Below are 17,993 nucleotides of genomic sequence, written 5' to 3'. Positions count from 1 at the left end.
GCAGCGAAAGCAAAGAGGACCGATTGAAATGCACAAAGGGAAAATAGCAGAGAAAAGGGACAATAGCAGAGAAATCAAGGAGGAGCTAAAAATGACCCACTCCCTTTTAGCCCCCTCCCAGTGATGCACCACAGCTAGAGAAATTGACAAAGAGTAGCCATGCCTCACATTAGACTGATCTGTGAAAGACACCCCACATGCAACATCTAGACAATCTGAAAAGACCAGCCATGCACCGCATTAAATTAAACTATGTAGACTAACCATGCTTCACTCTAGATAGTTTGGGTAGATCAGTCACACATCACTTCCTGAAGGTTTGTGAATACCAGCCATGCATCACTTTAGCTGCCAATCTTACAATGCATTGAAGCACAACTATACTGAATAATTCTTACTGAACAACAAGGGACCAGCTCGGAGCAGCCAATCTGTTGCACTGAGAGGGACCAAGGGAGTGTGGGGGCAGGTAGCCCTCTGAGCTTGGAGAGGTGGCGGGGATGGCCAGCGGTGATGAGACAGAAGTGTCAGAGGGTACCACTGAGCGGCAACTGGATGAGCCCTGAGGACATACTTGGAGGTACAGTCAAGAGTAACCAATGTACTAATTAATCTACCATACTCCTGTTCCTCCAACATAATTCACGACCACTATACATGACTATGGCTAACCAAAATACACATACACACACACCAAACATTAACCAACATTTGCACTCAACAAATCTCACAGACACTGGACGTACACTCAGACGGAACATACCAGTGCACACAATCTATATACCACTAGCCAAACCATACACAAATGCACTGAAACAGACACTAACACAGCGTTCTCATGCACACAAGAAACAACCATGACACTATCCTCCTTATGGATATAACAAACTAGTGCACACAATTATACTTCCACCCTAACTGCACATGATTCACACACACAACATAAACATTAGTACACAACCAAGACACTGAGTCTTACCCCTGCATTTACAACAAGCCGGACCGCACAACCAATTTGCATCCAAGACAACACACACAGACGCCTGTTTCTCCTGGTTCTGAGCCTATCTTATCATCCTATGCTCACTAACATACACCGTCTTCTTTTCTTACAGAGCGACGTGACCGCGTGGAGGCCGCCCCTGGTTGTTAACAGTTGCACGGTATGAATCAACATAACATAACATGACATACAGGGGCAGGATTAGGCAAGGCTGGCATGGCAGTGTTGGAATTGGCATTATGCTGAATGTGATTAATTAGAGCTGTCTGAAAATGAAAAGGCTATGCTTAACTAGCAGCTGCCACATTGCGCTGAACATTTCTGTGTTTCAAAGAACCATGGTGTATTTAAACATGGCCCCAGGCAGGTTGGCACTTGATATTGATAGCATCCTGCACCCTGTCAGGATCTGGCGTGTTTAATCTACTTCCTTTCCAACCGCCCAACCCAGGTGGAACTTGGGTCCTTTCTCTCTACTATCACTCTTTCAACCTATGGCGTTCCCCAGGTTCTAACCTATCCCCCTGGTTCTTCAATGTCTACATGGCTGCCCTTGACCGTGTGATTGCCACTTTCATCTCTACCTTCCAGTGTTATGCGATGACACACAACTCTCCTTCAGGCTACCCTCAATCACCTCATCTACCTCGCTCATATCTGACTGTCCGCAATTCAGTCATCGTGTGCTGCAAACGACCTCTGCCTCAATGCCAGTAAGACTGAGATTGTTTCCACTGGGACTCCTGCTCCCGCTTTCCCACTCTCACTCTGGCTGGCCTCCCTTGGCCCTGCGCCGGCACCCACCTGCAAGGCAAAAAACCTTGGGGTCATCTTCGACTTCACTCTCTCCTTCCGCACTCACATTTCGGACATCTCTAAAAAAGTCCAACTGCCAGCTACACCTCCTCAGAGGTACTCTTCCTTTTCTCACCTTCCCCCAGTGGCTCACTGTCTCCAGAGCCTTGGTTCTCGCAAGGCTGGACTACTGCATCAGCCTCTTTCTCAATCTCCTTGCCTCTGCTCTGCGCCCTCTGCAACTCATCCAGAACAGAACCGTGAGACTTATCCTTGGCCTCAAGCCCAGGGACCGCATCTTCCTAGTGCTGAAATCCCTCCACTGGCTCCCCATGACTGCAATGATCAAGTTCAAGACCCTCTTCATTGTCCACAAGGCTTTCTGGGGCATGGGACCTACCTATATGCAATGTTGCCTACCTAAACACTGTCCTTCCCGAGCCCTACGCTCATCTACCTCCAACCTTCTGTGAGTGAGCCAGTTCTCCAAGCAGAGATTTAGAGGGAGATCTTTATCCTCTGCAGGGGTCTCCCTCTGGAATAGCTTCCCTGCCACCCTCCGTCTGGAGCCTGATCTCCTTAAGTATTGGAAACTCCTTAAGATATTCCTTTTCTCCTCTTCCTTCTCTCTCCCTCCACCCTGCTAACCTTTCTCTCCACTCTAGCCCTCTCTCCCTCCTTTTCCACGCAGCCTGCTGACTGGCCGCCTGGTGTGCCTCAAAGTCTCACAGATCCCTGCACCCTCGCCAGTCCTTTCGCACTTGCTTCCGGGCCTTGCACTTGCCTCATTGTTACTGCACCTGGTCAATGACCCATGAGAGTGGCATCTCTCAGCACTTACAACAGTTCCAACAGTTTCTGAGTGATTGGGCACACTTGGTGCCCTCCCCCACCAACCCTCCCATCTTTTTTTTATTTTATTTTTTATGACTTGTTTTATAAATGTAGAAAAACAATAAAAAGAAAAGAAAAAGTTCCATCAAAAACCAGGTAGATTAAAGTTTGATCTAAAGAACCAATACAGAGACAGAATAAACAGGACAAACGAAAAACTGAGGCAGCTTCTAAGAGGAAACAAAAGGAAAGAAAGATAAGGTAAGAAGTGGAGTCGGAGGAGCCGAAATTATTTCCGATGTTAGAAGATTCATCACCACAGGTGCCCCATATTCTCAAGAAGGTCTGCAAATTCTCATTCGTTCTCGGGAGTCTAGTCCAAACCAATTTTATGAAAAAACTGTGATACAGCTATCACCCAAGAAGTCTTGTCGCCAGTCATTAGGCAAGCCCACCATACTTCCTCTTCATTTATATTTAAATCAGCAAAGATATGTCCCATGTAAATGCATCTTTCCTCTTGCGTTCCTAGGCACGATAGGAGCAGATGTCTGGTTGTTTCTACTTGGTCTGGCTTTTTACAGAAAAGCCATTTGTTGGAACTTGATTTACCTCTTATTGCAAGGATTTCGTTTGTTTCTAGGAGGTTTAAACGTATTTGCAAGAAGCTGTGCCGTATCCCTTTATTGAGGAATTTTGCCAGATAACTCATAATTTGGTTTTCTCTATTAGGGTTGGTCGGCAGGCTCATAGTTAGCTTATTTTTCGCTGCTGTTTCCAGTGGAATTATCTAATCAAGTTCCAACAGTCTCTTTTGGACTTTAGTGGGATTGTTCATAAGTTTGTCTTCTGAGCTTCCTATCTCGTCCAAAAGGTGCTTGATCTCCGCCGACCATTTTGTTAACATTTTGATGTTCCCTCCGGCTATTTCTCTGCTGTTGATCTCGAAGATCACTGGATGTGAGGGGAGGATAACCTTCCTATACAGCATTAGAGTGTTACGTGCAACCATCGCACTTAATGACATTAAGCTCAGTTCCCGACGAATCGATGTTACAGGAGTCGACTGTGTTTACACTAAAACTTTGCGACTAAAAAGGCCTTTCAGTTTTTGCCAAATTTTTGCTGGAATCTAAGCCATGGCTTCCTCTCCATAGATTAGTCCTGGAACCAATTTGGCCTTATAAAAGTTCAAAACTGGGATGAGTGAGAAACTGCCATATTTCCTATCCACGGCCTTAGTCTGCGCTGTCAATGATTTGATCTTTTCGTGCAGAATTATCTGCATTGGAGTTTTCCGAAAAGCTGTTATTCAGAGTTATTCCCAGGTATTTAAAACTCTTGACCTTTTCCAATTGGACTCTGTCTATGTGCCATTTCAGTTGTTCGGTCTTCTTTGATGTTTTTTCAAAAGACCTTATTTTTGTTTTTGCTTTATAGAGTTCCAGGTTGTTTTCCTTAATAAAGGCTGACAAGTTGTTCAGTTTCCTCTGGAGACCCACCGCCGTCTGGTCCAATCAAATGTTGTCATCGGCGTAAAGAAGTCTAAATACTTTCAAAACGCCTAATGTCAGAGGGAATGCTCTGATCCTTTGCTCATAGTTCTTAAAATCTGCGATGTAAGAATTGTACGGAGCTGGTGCCAAAGGGCATCCCTGTTTAATGCCTCTTGCCGTAATGATTTTCTGTGACAAGAGCAAGAATGTTGCAGAGGAGAGAGCCTTTATTGGCTCCAGGATGGAGCTGGGGCATTTCCAGTTATCCAGTTTCCTCCAGAGGGTTTCTCGGTTGACCTGGTCTAAAGCCTGAACCAGGTCAACAAAAGCCATAAAGACACAGGGCCTTCCCTCCATGACCTTGGCTTTCAGGGTACACAACAGTAAGATATTCGCGGTTGTTCCCATATTTTTAAATAAACCCGTCTGGAAAGGATCAGTACACGCCGCCTGTTTTGCCCATTCCTGGAAAACTGTCCAAGGCAAGCGAATCAAAGCCTTTACCAATTGCGTCTAAGAGATTTTCTTTAGCACCCTTTTAAAAAATTGGCACCACATTAGCCGTCTTCCAAGAAGCTGGTATTAATTTTGTTTACACGCAGTTCTGGAACACTTCACTGATGAAAAGTGCCCACTCCCCTGGATGTTTCTTCAAGTCAGAATTAGTGATCCCATCTGACCCTGGGGCTCTAGAACGATTTAGCTTCATGATCTTTGTTAAAATCATCTCAGTATCATGTGAAATCTCCCAAGATGTAGCTAGTTGTACTTGGGAGTTTAATTGATCCCCATTTAGTTTTTTGTAGAGGTCTGTGAAATGATCTACCCACTTCTGCTCCCCATTGTTGTTTTGTAGGGTGTCATTAACTTTGTTTGTACAGGACTTCATTAATGACTAAAACTCTCTGGGTTTCCTTCCACATACAGCGCGTAGCATTAGCTCTGGGTCCTCTTGATACATGCAGATTCTATGGTTTCGCAGCCAGTTTCTAAAGGTCTTTACTTCATCCTTGGCCTTTTCCTTATTTTCAGCAGAGTTTGATTTCCTTGCGGCTCGCTTTATTTGTTGCAAAGTTTTTCTCTTTTCAACCAGCAGTTGGCTATACGTGTGAATGAATGATTTTGAGATGGATTGCCCTTTTCCCTTTCTTGATTGATAGGCAATCAATAGTGGCTGATAATCAACTTCTAGGTTGCCCCCAATCTTATTAGTCAAACTGCAACCCTGATATTGTTTTGTCATATGCCTAATCGCTTCTTCCGTTAATCTGAGGCGGGTGTCACCATCACAGTTTTCCACTTCAGCCAACATTTGTAGTCAGGGGGATCACTGGGGATTTCCATGATGTAATCAATATATTGTGATCACTGTGTGTTGTTCTTTTCATTTTGAAGCTGTCAATTAGAGAAAAAATTATCTTGATACATATGTGTGGTCAATAGTTCCATCTTGGCCACCCCGCTCCCATGTGGGGATTTTAGATAGATTTTTATCTGTCATCCAACGGAAATTATGTAAATATTTGGGGTCCATTAAAGCTGCCCATTGTCAACCTCTCTCAAGGGAAGGTGAAGATCTTGATGGGTGGAGCTTTTGATCCCCTATTTCCGGGCAAATCGCATTGAGATCTCCATTAATTATTATGTGCTTTACTTGATTAACAACATTAGCCTTGTTGTTTATTTTTTCCATTGTTCCCAATAAAAGCAATTCGTTTATGGCGCTAGGATTCCAGTAGGTGTTCACAAATAACATGTTGTCAATCTTTTCTTCGTTAGGTGGTGGTTTTGATCGTTGCCAGGAGACCAAGGAGGCCTGAATAAATGCTGTTGAAAGTATCATTGTTTTCAAATGTAAACCACTGCCGGATGGAATGGCTTGTTAAAAGGCCGGATGTTGGGCAACCTTTTGGGCTCTTTTAGGCAGGGGTAAAGGCAATATCGTAACCATCCAAATATGGTCTAGACGTCAGCCAGGTCTCCTGTTAACATAGTACATCAAAGCTTCCCAAATTGACATCACTTTGTGAGGTCAAATGCCTGAACTCTCTGGTATTCCAGGAGCCCATGGTCAAATGTTTTGTAACTAGTTGAGTTGTTGCATGTTCCTCCCTTAAGACCGCTTGACGTCTTGTTATTATTTTTTTTAATGGCTAATCAAGTGATTGAGACGCAAGAGCCGAAGGAATCCAGGCCCGTTTTCTTTGATCTTCTTTGCTTTTCAATTTCAATGCAGTATTGGTTAAAGTTGCAAGTTTTACTTCGGCTAGATCTTGCTCAAAGGTTATTTTCAGTATCCGCATTGGACCCTTTGGGATTCTGTCCATGTCCCGGGAGACCCTTTCCTCTTCTTTTTCACCGGGAGTATGGGAGCTAGATTTTTCATGTTTGCCTCCAATGATGCCCCCTTTCGATGATCTCATAGGTTGATTTCTCGTCTTTTGAATTTGATAGTATTTAAACGAGTCATTTTGGACAGGCTTGAAAGAAAAATGATCTCTCTCATCAGGCTTTTTACGTTCCTTCCCTGCCACAGACTTGTGACCAAAGGATGGATATCTCGAATTGTGATTGCTTACTCTTTCAGATGGACGCTTGCGCGCCCCTTCAATGATATGAATTTCTCGTAGATCATACCCCATGATTAATAGGTTCTCGGTTGCTTCACGTAGCATACGTTTCACTACTGATGATTCGATGTGGAGATATGAGCAGTCCTTACGACCATTTTGACTGGGCTCAACAATCTTTATGTCCTCTGAGCATAGTTGTCTCAAATTTGGGATATGATTAAATAGTTTCATTATTGTTCGGCTATTTAAGATCAGGCTATCCTCGAGGTCCAGTATGCTTTCCAGCTGAAAAGATCGGCTACTGTATGTTTTATTTTTATTGTTGTGATAAGTCTGTCCATTTGATTGTGAATTAAGGCCTTGAGTCTCATGAGCTGGTGCTTTGGGACTTCGAGATCTATATCTCTCTTTTCCTCTTTCAACCCACGTGTCAAACCGTTGATGGAGTGATTTGCAGTGGGATGAGGTCAAATCTTTCTTGTGGTCGAATAATGGAGGAGCTTTATTGCTCTTTGGCGAGGATCCTCATTCAAGCAATTCACTGTTCATAGTAAGTGGCCTTCGTCTGCTTACATCACTAGGATGATTTGCGTGGTTAATTCTAACTTCATTATTTAAAGTCCTTTTGCGTTTTTCCTCCATAGTTAGGAAGGTTAGGGAAGCCGACTCCATTATCATTATTTTCTTTGGCTTGAGAGGTAAAGAGTGATCTCGATGTTTGTCAGCTTTTCTCTTCAGTTGCGGCAAGTAGGCCAGCTCTGATTCTGAGTCTTCCACTCTGTATAGGCTCATATCCATCAAGTCAATAGATTGTTCTTGGTCGTCTTCAACGATGGAGGGAATTGTTGTTTTTCCCTTGTCCTTAAGTTTTAATACTGTAACCCTTTCTTTTGGTTGTTTGGAGCAGCTTGCGTTCTTTTGAGCTATATGGGAAACTGCAAGAATTTTGTTTATATCTTGCCCGTCTGAGGCCGAAGTTATTTGCATTCGCAGATCTCTATTTGCAGCTTTTGAGGTCTCATCCTCCAAACTCACATTCATTTTCAGTGAGAAAAAGCCAAAACTTGTGGGTTGCTTTCCTCCTGTCTTAAGTCGATTAATTTTTTCTGAACCTTGACCAAGGAGTGTTATGTTTGAGATCTGATCCTGAGGAGCTGAGGCTATACAACCATTGATTTTCTTCCTTCCGAGGTTGCCTTGTTGGGCTGTGCGATTTACTTTCAGCTTTCTGAACGGTTGATCCGTTTGTCTCAAATGAGGCGATAAGTTGGCATCTCATTGTTTATCAGCCAGGTTTTCAGATGTTAAATCAACTCTCACTTCATCCGTCTTATTGGCTGTAACAGCCTTTAAGACTTCTGCCTGAGTTGTTTGCAAACAGACTGAGCATTGGGATCTTCTCTCTGAGGCAAGTTTGCTTTGATCTGTGTCCTGTGTATTATGTATCCAAGGTGGAATATCGGTGGCTTGATCTCTCAGGTTTGGTTTTTCATTTTTCTTTGCCATTACACAGCCTTCCAAATATGACAACTTAGTGTGCATTAAAGCCGTCATTGTGGTATGGTCTTTTAATTCAGTGCTTCATAAAGCTTGCTGAAGGGAGCCAAGGCTATTGCGACAGTCAACATTATTACTAACAATTCTGTTTTTTATGAGGGGATTCCTTAATCCTTGTTTTTGAAATTTCACTCAATCATCTGTTTTGAAGGGGCATCGTAGGGAGCCTGTAGGGCTTTTGTTTTGATGCTAAGTTGGTCTTGTTCCGCGCTGAACGAGCCCTGTTGTCCTTTGGTAATTTCAGCGGATCACACAGAGTTAACACGCTTCGATACCTCGACTCCTCATTTGTACTAAGGGGACTTGGGCACTGGGTCCAGAGCTGGTACCTCAGACTGGAATTCACCGAATGATTAATTATTACGGCTCTTGAGTGTAGCTTTGGGTAAAGGGGGTATCTCCTTGTCCTTCCCCAAAGCAAGTTCAGGAGCCCCAATGATTTTAAGTGGGGAATGGGGGGTGCCAAATATCATTGCCACCATGCTCCGGTTGCAGCCCGCTGGCTCAACAAAATGCCACCTTCGAGGCGTTGGACTATTTTCAGCCTGTCTTGTAGCGTGATCATTCACCCCGGGCGGCCATTTCCTTCATCACAGGCTTTGAGTTCTTAAGGTCGTTTAGATGGGATGGCTCAGGTGTGATTGCTTCAGGAATTTCTTCAGATTTTGTTTGGCTAGAATTATTGACGTCCTTATCCTGGGTCACTTTGCCTTCCGTCGCTGAATGGGAGTCATCCTCTAACCGGGAAAGTAGTGAGTCTGTTTGGTCAGTGTGAGGGCTGGACAAATCTTCCCTTTCAATTGTTGGATGAATGTCTGTTTGAATTGTTGGCAGAAGATTGAGTCTGCCGAGTTTTTTCCCCTAGGTGCTGATCCGAGTAATTCAGAAATTCCTCTGTTATAGCCAGTGGTTTTGTAAGTTCCAACTTGCTTTCATTTCCATTAAGTTTGAGTCCATGGTTGTCTGATGTTTCGGGAGGGAGCTAAATGCGTGACTAGGTTCGAGCACCTCTCCATCCACCTGACCCTCTCTCACCGTCAATAAATCCTTGTTATTACGTTTTTTCCGTGAGTCCATATGTAGTTGTAGAGTATACATTGTCATGGATTTGTCCGCACCCATCCCCATGGGACACGCCTGAAGCGTCAGGCTGTTTACAAGCTTTGCCGCCCCAGAAGACAGAGGCTGAATGCGTGTAGCAGAGGATGAGTCAGCTCTCACGTCTGTCATGGGTTTGAAGGATCTCACCACCCGCTCGCCGGGCTTGCCGGGCTGAAAGAGGCAGGGAGGGGATTGAACTGCTTGGACTGCATACGAATTTAAGCGGCCTCTCCTACCTGATACCACTGCATCTTCAGACCGAGAGCCGCCATTTAATGTATCGACCGCCTCCTTCGTGCCCATCTCTGCGCGCCACAGCCTCATACTTCTCAAGAAGCGACCTTCTTCCTCGGCAGATCTCTGCACCTCCGCTGCCATAGACTGCCTGAGAATACAGTCAACTCAGCAGTCGACTCTGCGGCCGCTCCACAGCCAAAAACAGGTTATGAGTGGGTCCTCCCACAAAGCCAATAGACACAGGCAACAGACTGGATACGGGAGCAAAAGGCAACGTAGACTGCCTGAGATTGCAGTCAACTCAGCAGTCGACTATGCGGCCGCTCCACAGCCAAAAACAGGTTATGAGTGGGTCCTCCCACAAAGCTAATAGACACAGGCAACAGACTGGATGCAGGAGCAAAAAGCAACATAGACTGCCTGAGACTGCAGTCAACTCAGCAGTCGACTACTCGGCCGATCTGCTGCCGAAAACCAGTTATGAGTGGGTCCTCCCACAAAGCCAATAGACACAGGCAACAGACTGGATACGGGAGCAAAAATCAACGTAGAATGCACTTGTCCCCGCCCCCTCCCCTATCCTGCACCTGTCTGCGCACTTGCACGATCTGAATGCACCATGCCTCGAAGATCATCTGTCTGTTTTTCCCTTGCCTCCCCTCCTTGCATGGTGGCACCTCAATGTACTTGGAAAATCTGCAGAATCGTTGTCAGACCTATTTGCTGTTATCTACCCTGTTAATTGTATTATATGTACTTGTTCCATGCACCCACTCTGCCCATGCCGACATTCAGAAATTTAAGGGCTCTGAATGACTGTTGTTTTTCCCCCCTTGTTTCCTCCCTTCTTGAGCGCTTTGAAACAATTGCTTTGTTTATAGGCGCTTTACAAATAAACAATGCAATACCATACCAGTTGGGCAACACTAAGGTATACTTTCAAGTAAGCTGGCTGTTTGCTGGTAACACCTTGCCACTAATTATGTTATATCCTGGCCCTTCCGATTCCAGCAATGTGTACTGCATGATATTATGGCACAATATTAAAACTGTTGTAATTAATACTGACCTATGAAGCATAGTTGGCATTGTGCTTACAGTTGATGCCTGGCATTAGAAGCATTGGAAGATTTCTTTTTTCCTACAGAATGCTTGTAAATACGTATTTTTGTATCCAACTTTGCTCGAACATTGTGCTTTAAAAATGCACTTTTTAACTCCCCTGGGTCACTTGGTGTTATTTGCCCGCATCAATTTGGGAAAGGCATTCACATTCCACTTATAGGGAGAGGGGCTCCCTACTTTTGTTGTGGCCACTTCTGTGCCCCCCGACCCCAACCCCCCACTAAATGAGATTCCTGGAGACGCCTCTGCACAGCGTTGCAGCCTTTCTTTATGCAGAAACAGAGGCGTGTACAGCACTCAGCAGGTAGCAGTGTGAAGGGGAAAGATGTGATGAGTACTGTGGCCTTTGCCTGACAGCTGCACCAGTGCTTGCCAGCAATGTGACATCTAGCTGCGATAGAGTGAGGGTCTGTGCTTAGCGTCCGCAGCTCGCCGTAGGCTGAGATTAGGGCCTGCCTTAGGGCAGGGCGGGCCGGGCGACAGCCCGGATCGGCATGCAGCCCCAGGCCGCCATTAGCCCCCCGCCACGCCAGCTCGGAGGAGTCTTTCAAGGGCTCCCCCGAGCTTGCCTAGCTGGAGAAGGCGCGGCAGGTGCCCTTTTGTTATTAAATGCGCCCCGCCACCGCGGGTGCTTTGCATCAGCACCCTATTTCCCATGATTACCTCCTCACTCTGACGCGGGAGAGAGGCGGTTTACATTGGAATAGGGCGCTCATGCTTTGCATGAGCGCCCTGTTCCAGTGATGTAACCCCCTGCGCGGCACCGGAGCGAGGAGGTAAAAAAAATGTGGTTCATCCTGATCCCCACACCCCCTGCCCCATGTTGACCTGGGGCACACAGGGCGGGGGGGTGCCAATTCGCCCAGGGCGCTGCTGCTGATTTGGCTGACCCTGGCTGAGATGGTAATCCATTGAAATAAGGGCCACGCCAGGCATGGCTTCATTTTGCTTAGGAAACAGGGACACCTATAGTAAAGGTATGCTACTTTGCCCCTAAAGATGCTTTGCACTAGTTCCCACAAACATTCCTGAAAGGATAACCGGGAAGGATGCCCTTTGCACTCAATCTTGATCCGACCAAGAACCTGAACGCTCCCCCACCCACCTTTAACCTCCACCCCACCTCTAATGTGTGCCCTCTGTGGCTGCCAGCCAGCAGCTATACAAACCATTCAAAGTGGTCATGGGTGGTTAGTGTTTCCATCTTTGATTTCATTGTCAAATAAGCAGTGGAGTAATTGTAAAACTAATTTTAGTAGCTTCGGTCACTTTTTCGTGTATCTATTTGTCACTTTCCTGATATTCACCATTCACTGCATTGAAAGAGAAACAGATACAAATATCATTTGTACATCTCTTTTTTAGGATCAAATACCAAACATAGCAAATGCACTTCGCCATGATAGATATGTAATAGCAATGGCTCCGATCAGGGCGGAAGCTGAAAGTCTGAGAAGGGGAGCGACCTCGAAGCAGTGGCGCCGGCCCTGAGAGAGGACCCCACAGGGTGGGAAGAGCATTAAGCGGCATTTGCATGCCAAAGCCCCGAATGTTTGCACGAGCCGATAAGTGGGTGCATGATCCTCTGCACAGACCAACAGAGGTGTGGCTACCGGCCTTTGCACGGCAGCTCCTCCCCTTAACAGAACTTGAAGCCCAGAGACTTTGGATTGTGCGGTATAAACAATGGCGTGGACACAATGGGACGATTAGATTGTAAATTGCTGCCGGCTGACTCACAATATAACAATGCCGTCCTCCAGGGGTTTGAAAGTCCAATTGTTCACAGAGGTGCGATGTTTAGGTTTTGGGAGAAAAGTTAATGCTTTCACAGAAAATTGACTATCCGTAACAACATGGTATCATTAAAGCCAATTTAAGTGCCTTGAGATTTTTATTTTACAGCTAGCAAAAAGTACCCTACTCCCAGTAGACAGACATGATAACACTCTCCTCAATTGCTGAAAATCAATGATCTTGTAAGTCGCTGTTCCGAGCCGCTTATCGCTTGATGTGTGTTGCACCCGGAAGTAAACTGGAATGCGAATGGGCGGGTGTGCATAGCTGACATACCCCGTAGCAGACGTAGAGGGTAGGCGAGAGTTGGCGTGTTGCAGCATACTGGCATCTTCGGTGCGCTCTCCCCGCCAATCACCCTGGCACGGTGGAGTCTGCTACTGTGCAAATATCCCGGAAACGGTGCATCCTGGGGCCTCAAAATGTGTTTTTTAAGGAACTTTGAATTTTGTTCCTCGCGTCACAACACCTAAAATGAGCTTTGTCTGGTCCTGCTACGACCACATTGATGTTTCGCTGATTTCGGGCAACCGTCTCATGTGTGATGGGTCTGAAATCCAGGGCAAAGGGTAGGTTGTTCAAATGTCATGTAGCCAGTAACGCATAGCTCTCAACTCTCATGCTTTTGGCGGGTGTCACCCGCCTTGTAAACAGCTCACTCACCCGCCAAGCCTCCAGCACGCCCATTCATTTCAATGGGCGTCTCACCCGCCAAAACTAAAATCGGGTGTTTTCACCCGCCTTCGCGACCCAAATGGTTGGGAGCTATGGTAATGTCAAGAGGGTTCTAACAGCTAACTATGCAAAATATGGAGCAGATTGGTGGAATGGTGTGGAATTGTATAAGGAACAAACTAACAGATTTTTGGCTTTATATATATGGAAATGGGGAAATAAAAAGAGTCCTACCGTGGGTTGTCAATCTTAAAGATGTAGGGAGGATAGCTCTGGGGCAATGTGCTCGCCTTGGAAGCAAGACGACATGGAGCAACACATGTTTGATCCCTGTGTCTGTGCTTAGAAAGACCTGGGTATTACGCACGTTATAAATAACCTATCATATCATAACATTAAGGTATGGTGCTAATGGTACAAACATATGGTATTTTAAATACATTGAATTTTTAAAACAACACCTTAGTATGAGTTGGGATCATGTGGAATATTTACGGCATAACTTACATAGAAAGTACTGCATGTGGTAAATAGCTCCTATTTCCGTATTGCATTATTTCCTTGGTACAATGAATACCAACTCACATGTGGCATTTTTATAAATAGGAGGTGTTTAAAGAACTATATGTTTCTACCGTTAACATGATACTGATAAAGAGGCCCTCAATGTCCAGAAGACAGAGAAGTAGATATAAGTGGCATGGAAATGATATTGACGCATCTGACTGGTAACTCAGAAGCGAGAGATGGGATGGACTGAGAATTGAAGGAATAGGAAGCTTGCCATGACCAAAAGCAGTAGAAAAGAGAAGGGAGTTTAGGCTTTTCGCCCATACAAGAGCAGAAAAGAAGAGACTGGAGGTAATACTGGAACTTTAGGAAATCCAATTGGTTTCTAATGTCCTCTGGAACACAATGTTCCAAAGGGTGGAACACAGCATATGGTTGGATCTGCCCCCATGACTCAATGCCTGCTTGGGGGAATGGATAAGGGATTCAGGGAAGACAACGTGAGGTGTTTGGCTGGTTGGTGGCACTGGCAGGTTTAGGAGTAGTCCCATCGGGACAGACTGCAGAATATTTTGTGGACTGGGCACAATGTTTTGAAAGGAACTTTTTCTCTACAGATAGCCGGTGTGTGGAAACAGAGAAATTGATATGAGGCCGGGAAGCCCAAAAGGAAACACACCAACACAGGTTACTAAGGACATACAAAGCGCTTTATTTCAAAGTTACAAAGTTACCAAAGTCAATTGGCATACGAATAGCTATTCGGCCCTCTGACTAACACACAAACCTTCAACGTTAGGTTCGCACTGAAAGTGGGGGAGAGCGATCATCGGGATGCTTGGGTTTTTATAAGTTTTGTCCTGCATTGGCCAGCCCTCTCGCAAGTTAGCCATTCTTGGAACTGTGGCTAGGGTTCGTAGCCAGGTCGAACACACAATTTACATAATTTGATCAGTTCCGCTGATACAGTTACATATTTACACACAGGTTAAAGAGAGGACACGGTCTTAGTTCGTGACCCTAACAAGTGGCCTGCGGACATATTATTTATTCACGTGTGTGGAGGTCACCATGGCCGGAGTCTTATTCGAAATGTCATTCGGCCTCCATTTTGTGATTCAGGGTGACTTCCACACTGCAAGAGTACCTAAAATGGCGGCTAGATCCAAGATGGCGGCTAACACAATACAATAAGGTCAAGACCTTGCCGCGGAACCTATGTACATAGTATTCTTTAGGCAACTTGGCGTAGGCCAACATACAATCAAACAATGCGATTGGGGTCACAATATTATATCGATTTCCACAGACCCTCCTTTTTGGCCTATGCCAAGTGCTAATACATCATTTCCTAATGCTTTCGAAAATAACTGAAGGCATTATCATCCATAGGTTCCGCATCATTGTCCGAAATGTCAATAGCCATAAAGTTGTTCATAAGAACTTCTTGCAACATGAACTCTTTAGATGCTGTCTTCGGGGTGTATATCTTATGCCCTATTGCGCTCATTACCTGAGCACAACATCCCCCCATCATTCCACATATACTCGGGAGGCATTGAAAACAACAACAAAGAACTAACAGAATCCCTAAAATACCTAAAATGACAGAAAGCACCTTCCACCCCCAAGATCGTAAAGAATCCCAAAACCAAGTACTAAGGTTCCAGTCTCCTACAGGGATATGGACTTCAGAACTGAGAGTGTGTAAATTCTGAATTGCTTTAAAAATTGTTGGCGAAGAATCTGGTACGAAAACACAACAAGCGGACCCCACTAATTTACATACTCCACCTCGTTCAGCTAAAATGACATCTAATGCCATTCGATTTTGAAGTGCTACCAATCTTATCGCTTTTTGCTCTAAGGTCATATTGTAAAGTATGTCCGTGGTCCAGTTGATCGTTTTCTCCAACACCCTCGCTAATCCCCTAATGTTTTCTGAATTTGCTATTTGTCCCCAAAAGGGCACTACTGATTTGGCTATATCCCCGAACACTTGTCCAGGGGTATCTCCATTACTATCCCGTCGCGGGCGAGCCTTAGATACCTCTAAGGTACTGACTATAAATACACCTGGTAACAATATCCCTAAATAACAAGTCCCCTGCCAATCCTTGGGCAACCAGGGAAAAGCTAAACTACCACAAACAAAATAAACGGGTCCCCCTACATACAAAGGCCTATTTTCCCCAGTCAAGTTTACAGTATTTACACAAGGCTCGAAGTCTCCCATTGGCCTAGTGCCATTTCTTTGTACACAGAAGGGAACTGAATCAGGACTATGATTCACAGAATAAGAAGGAGGCATGGCATCCTTATTGCCTATCGGAGCCATCTTAAAAGAAACTAGATTTTGGAAAGGAAAAGATAGTTTATCAGACGGCCTAATAGAAGCGACGTTAGGTTTACTTCTATTTGCGAAAAGCGAGCATCCCAGGGGAGTCAATTCACGTTTTTCAAATTCATTCAAATTAGTCCCATCGAAATTCCCTGAGATGCTATCATTCCATCGGCCAAAGAAGAGTGCTCTAAGAGAGGCATAGCAAGAAGTTGTTAAAGGTAAGGGATGTATATACCATCCCAGTCCCTTGTTCCCATGTTGTGGTAAGTGGGTGCAGATCCAACAATTACTCTTATTCAAAATAGCATGCGTAGCATTCATCACTATCATCAAAGTGTTATTATGATATTTCTGTCTATGCCGAGAGTCCCTAGGGGACAGAGTGTGAAGGTGTACAGAGGGAGTCAAAACAGTTGGTACGAATTTGGTCGGTAACAGAGGCTTCAAAGGATAAATTTCTTCAAAATACCAAAGCCCCACGGCAGCAGTTGCAAAAGTAACAATAATCAGAACGAGAACACAACAGTACGTTTTCGGGGCCCAGGCACATTGTTCATTGTTCGATTTGGTCACCTCCTTCTCTAATAGTTCAATACGAGGAGCAGCGGTGAAGGCGGCAGGCATCATGGTCATCCCGATCGACGGCCCCAATGTTCGTTGCTGGCGGCACTTCGGCCGCGCGATTTCTTAGTCCTTCCCAACCCTAGCCAACAGAACCCTCCTTTTCTTCGTTCGAAAAAAAGGAAAGACAACAGTACTTCAATCACTCTTTTCCTTCCAGATGCACGATACTCGTGCCGTAGTTCTATTTCCGTGGTCGAAGGTTGTACCTGATGGTACCGAAGTTTGTTGAATCCAAAAGCAAAGTATCGTCGCTCCCTGAGGGGAGCGTTGTGTCGGTGGCGACGGAAGTCGCAGAGCTCGAAACAAGATTTTCCGGAAGTGATTGATCAAGAGAGTGCGGAGACAAAATGGACGGCTCCCCGAGCTCCTCAGGCTCAGAGAACTTCTCTGACGCACTCACAATGCTGCCTGCTACTCCGAGATCAGAGATTGTAGCACCAGCGAGGGGTTCTGTTTCTTCTGTAGCGTGTGGCATCGGGTGAGGGATCTTCTTAACGTGTGTTGCATGTATCCAGTTCTTCTTTCCTGCCACCCGCACTGCCGTCCTGGTGACCAATAATAATTTCAATGGGCGTCTCACCCGCCAAAACTAAAATCGGGTGTTTTCACCCGCCTTCGCGACCCAAATGGTTGGGAGCTATGGTAATGTCAAGAGGGTTCTAACAGCTAACTATGCAAAATATGGAGCAGATTGGTGGAATGGTGTGGAATTGTATAAGGAACAAACTAACAGATTTTTGGCTTTATATATATGGAAATGGGGAAATAAAAAGAGTCCTACCGTGGGTTGTCAATCTTAAAGATGTAGGGAGGATAGCTCTGGGGCAATGTGCTCGCCTTGGAAGCAAGACGACATGGAGCAACACATGTTTGATCCCTGTGTCTGTGCTTAGAAAGACCTGGGTATTACGCACGTTATAAATAACCTATCATATCATAACATTAAGGTATGGTGCTAATGGTACAAACATATGGTATTTTAAATACATTGAATTTTTAAAACAACACCTTAGTATGAGTTGGGATCACGTGGAATATTTACGGCATAACTTACATAGAAAGTACTGCATGTGGTAAATAGCTCCTATTTCCGTATTGCATTATTTCCTTGGTACAATGAATACCAACTCACATGTGGCATTTTTATAAATTGGAGGTGTTTAAAGAACTATATGTTTCTACCGTTAACATGATACTGATAAAGAGGCCCTCAATGTCCAGAAGACAGAGAAGTAGATATAAGTGGCATGGAAATGATATTGACGCATCTGACTGGTAACTCAGAAGCGAGAGATGGGATGGACTGAGAATTGAAGGAATAG

This window comes from Ambystoma mexicanum, chromosome 5q (genome assembly GCF_040938575.1).
Source record: "Ambystoma mexicanum isolate Mex_15411 chromosome 5q, UKY_AmexF1_1, whole genome shotgun sequence".
Taxonomy (NCBI): Eukaryota; Metazoa; Chordata; class Amphibia; order Caudata; family Ambystomatidae; genus Ambystoma; species Ambystoma mexicanum.
Note: the sequence above shows the minus strand (reverse complement) of the source record.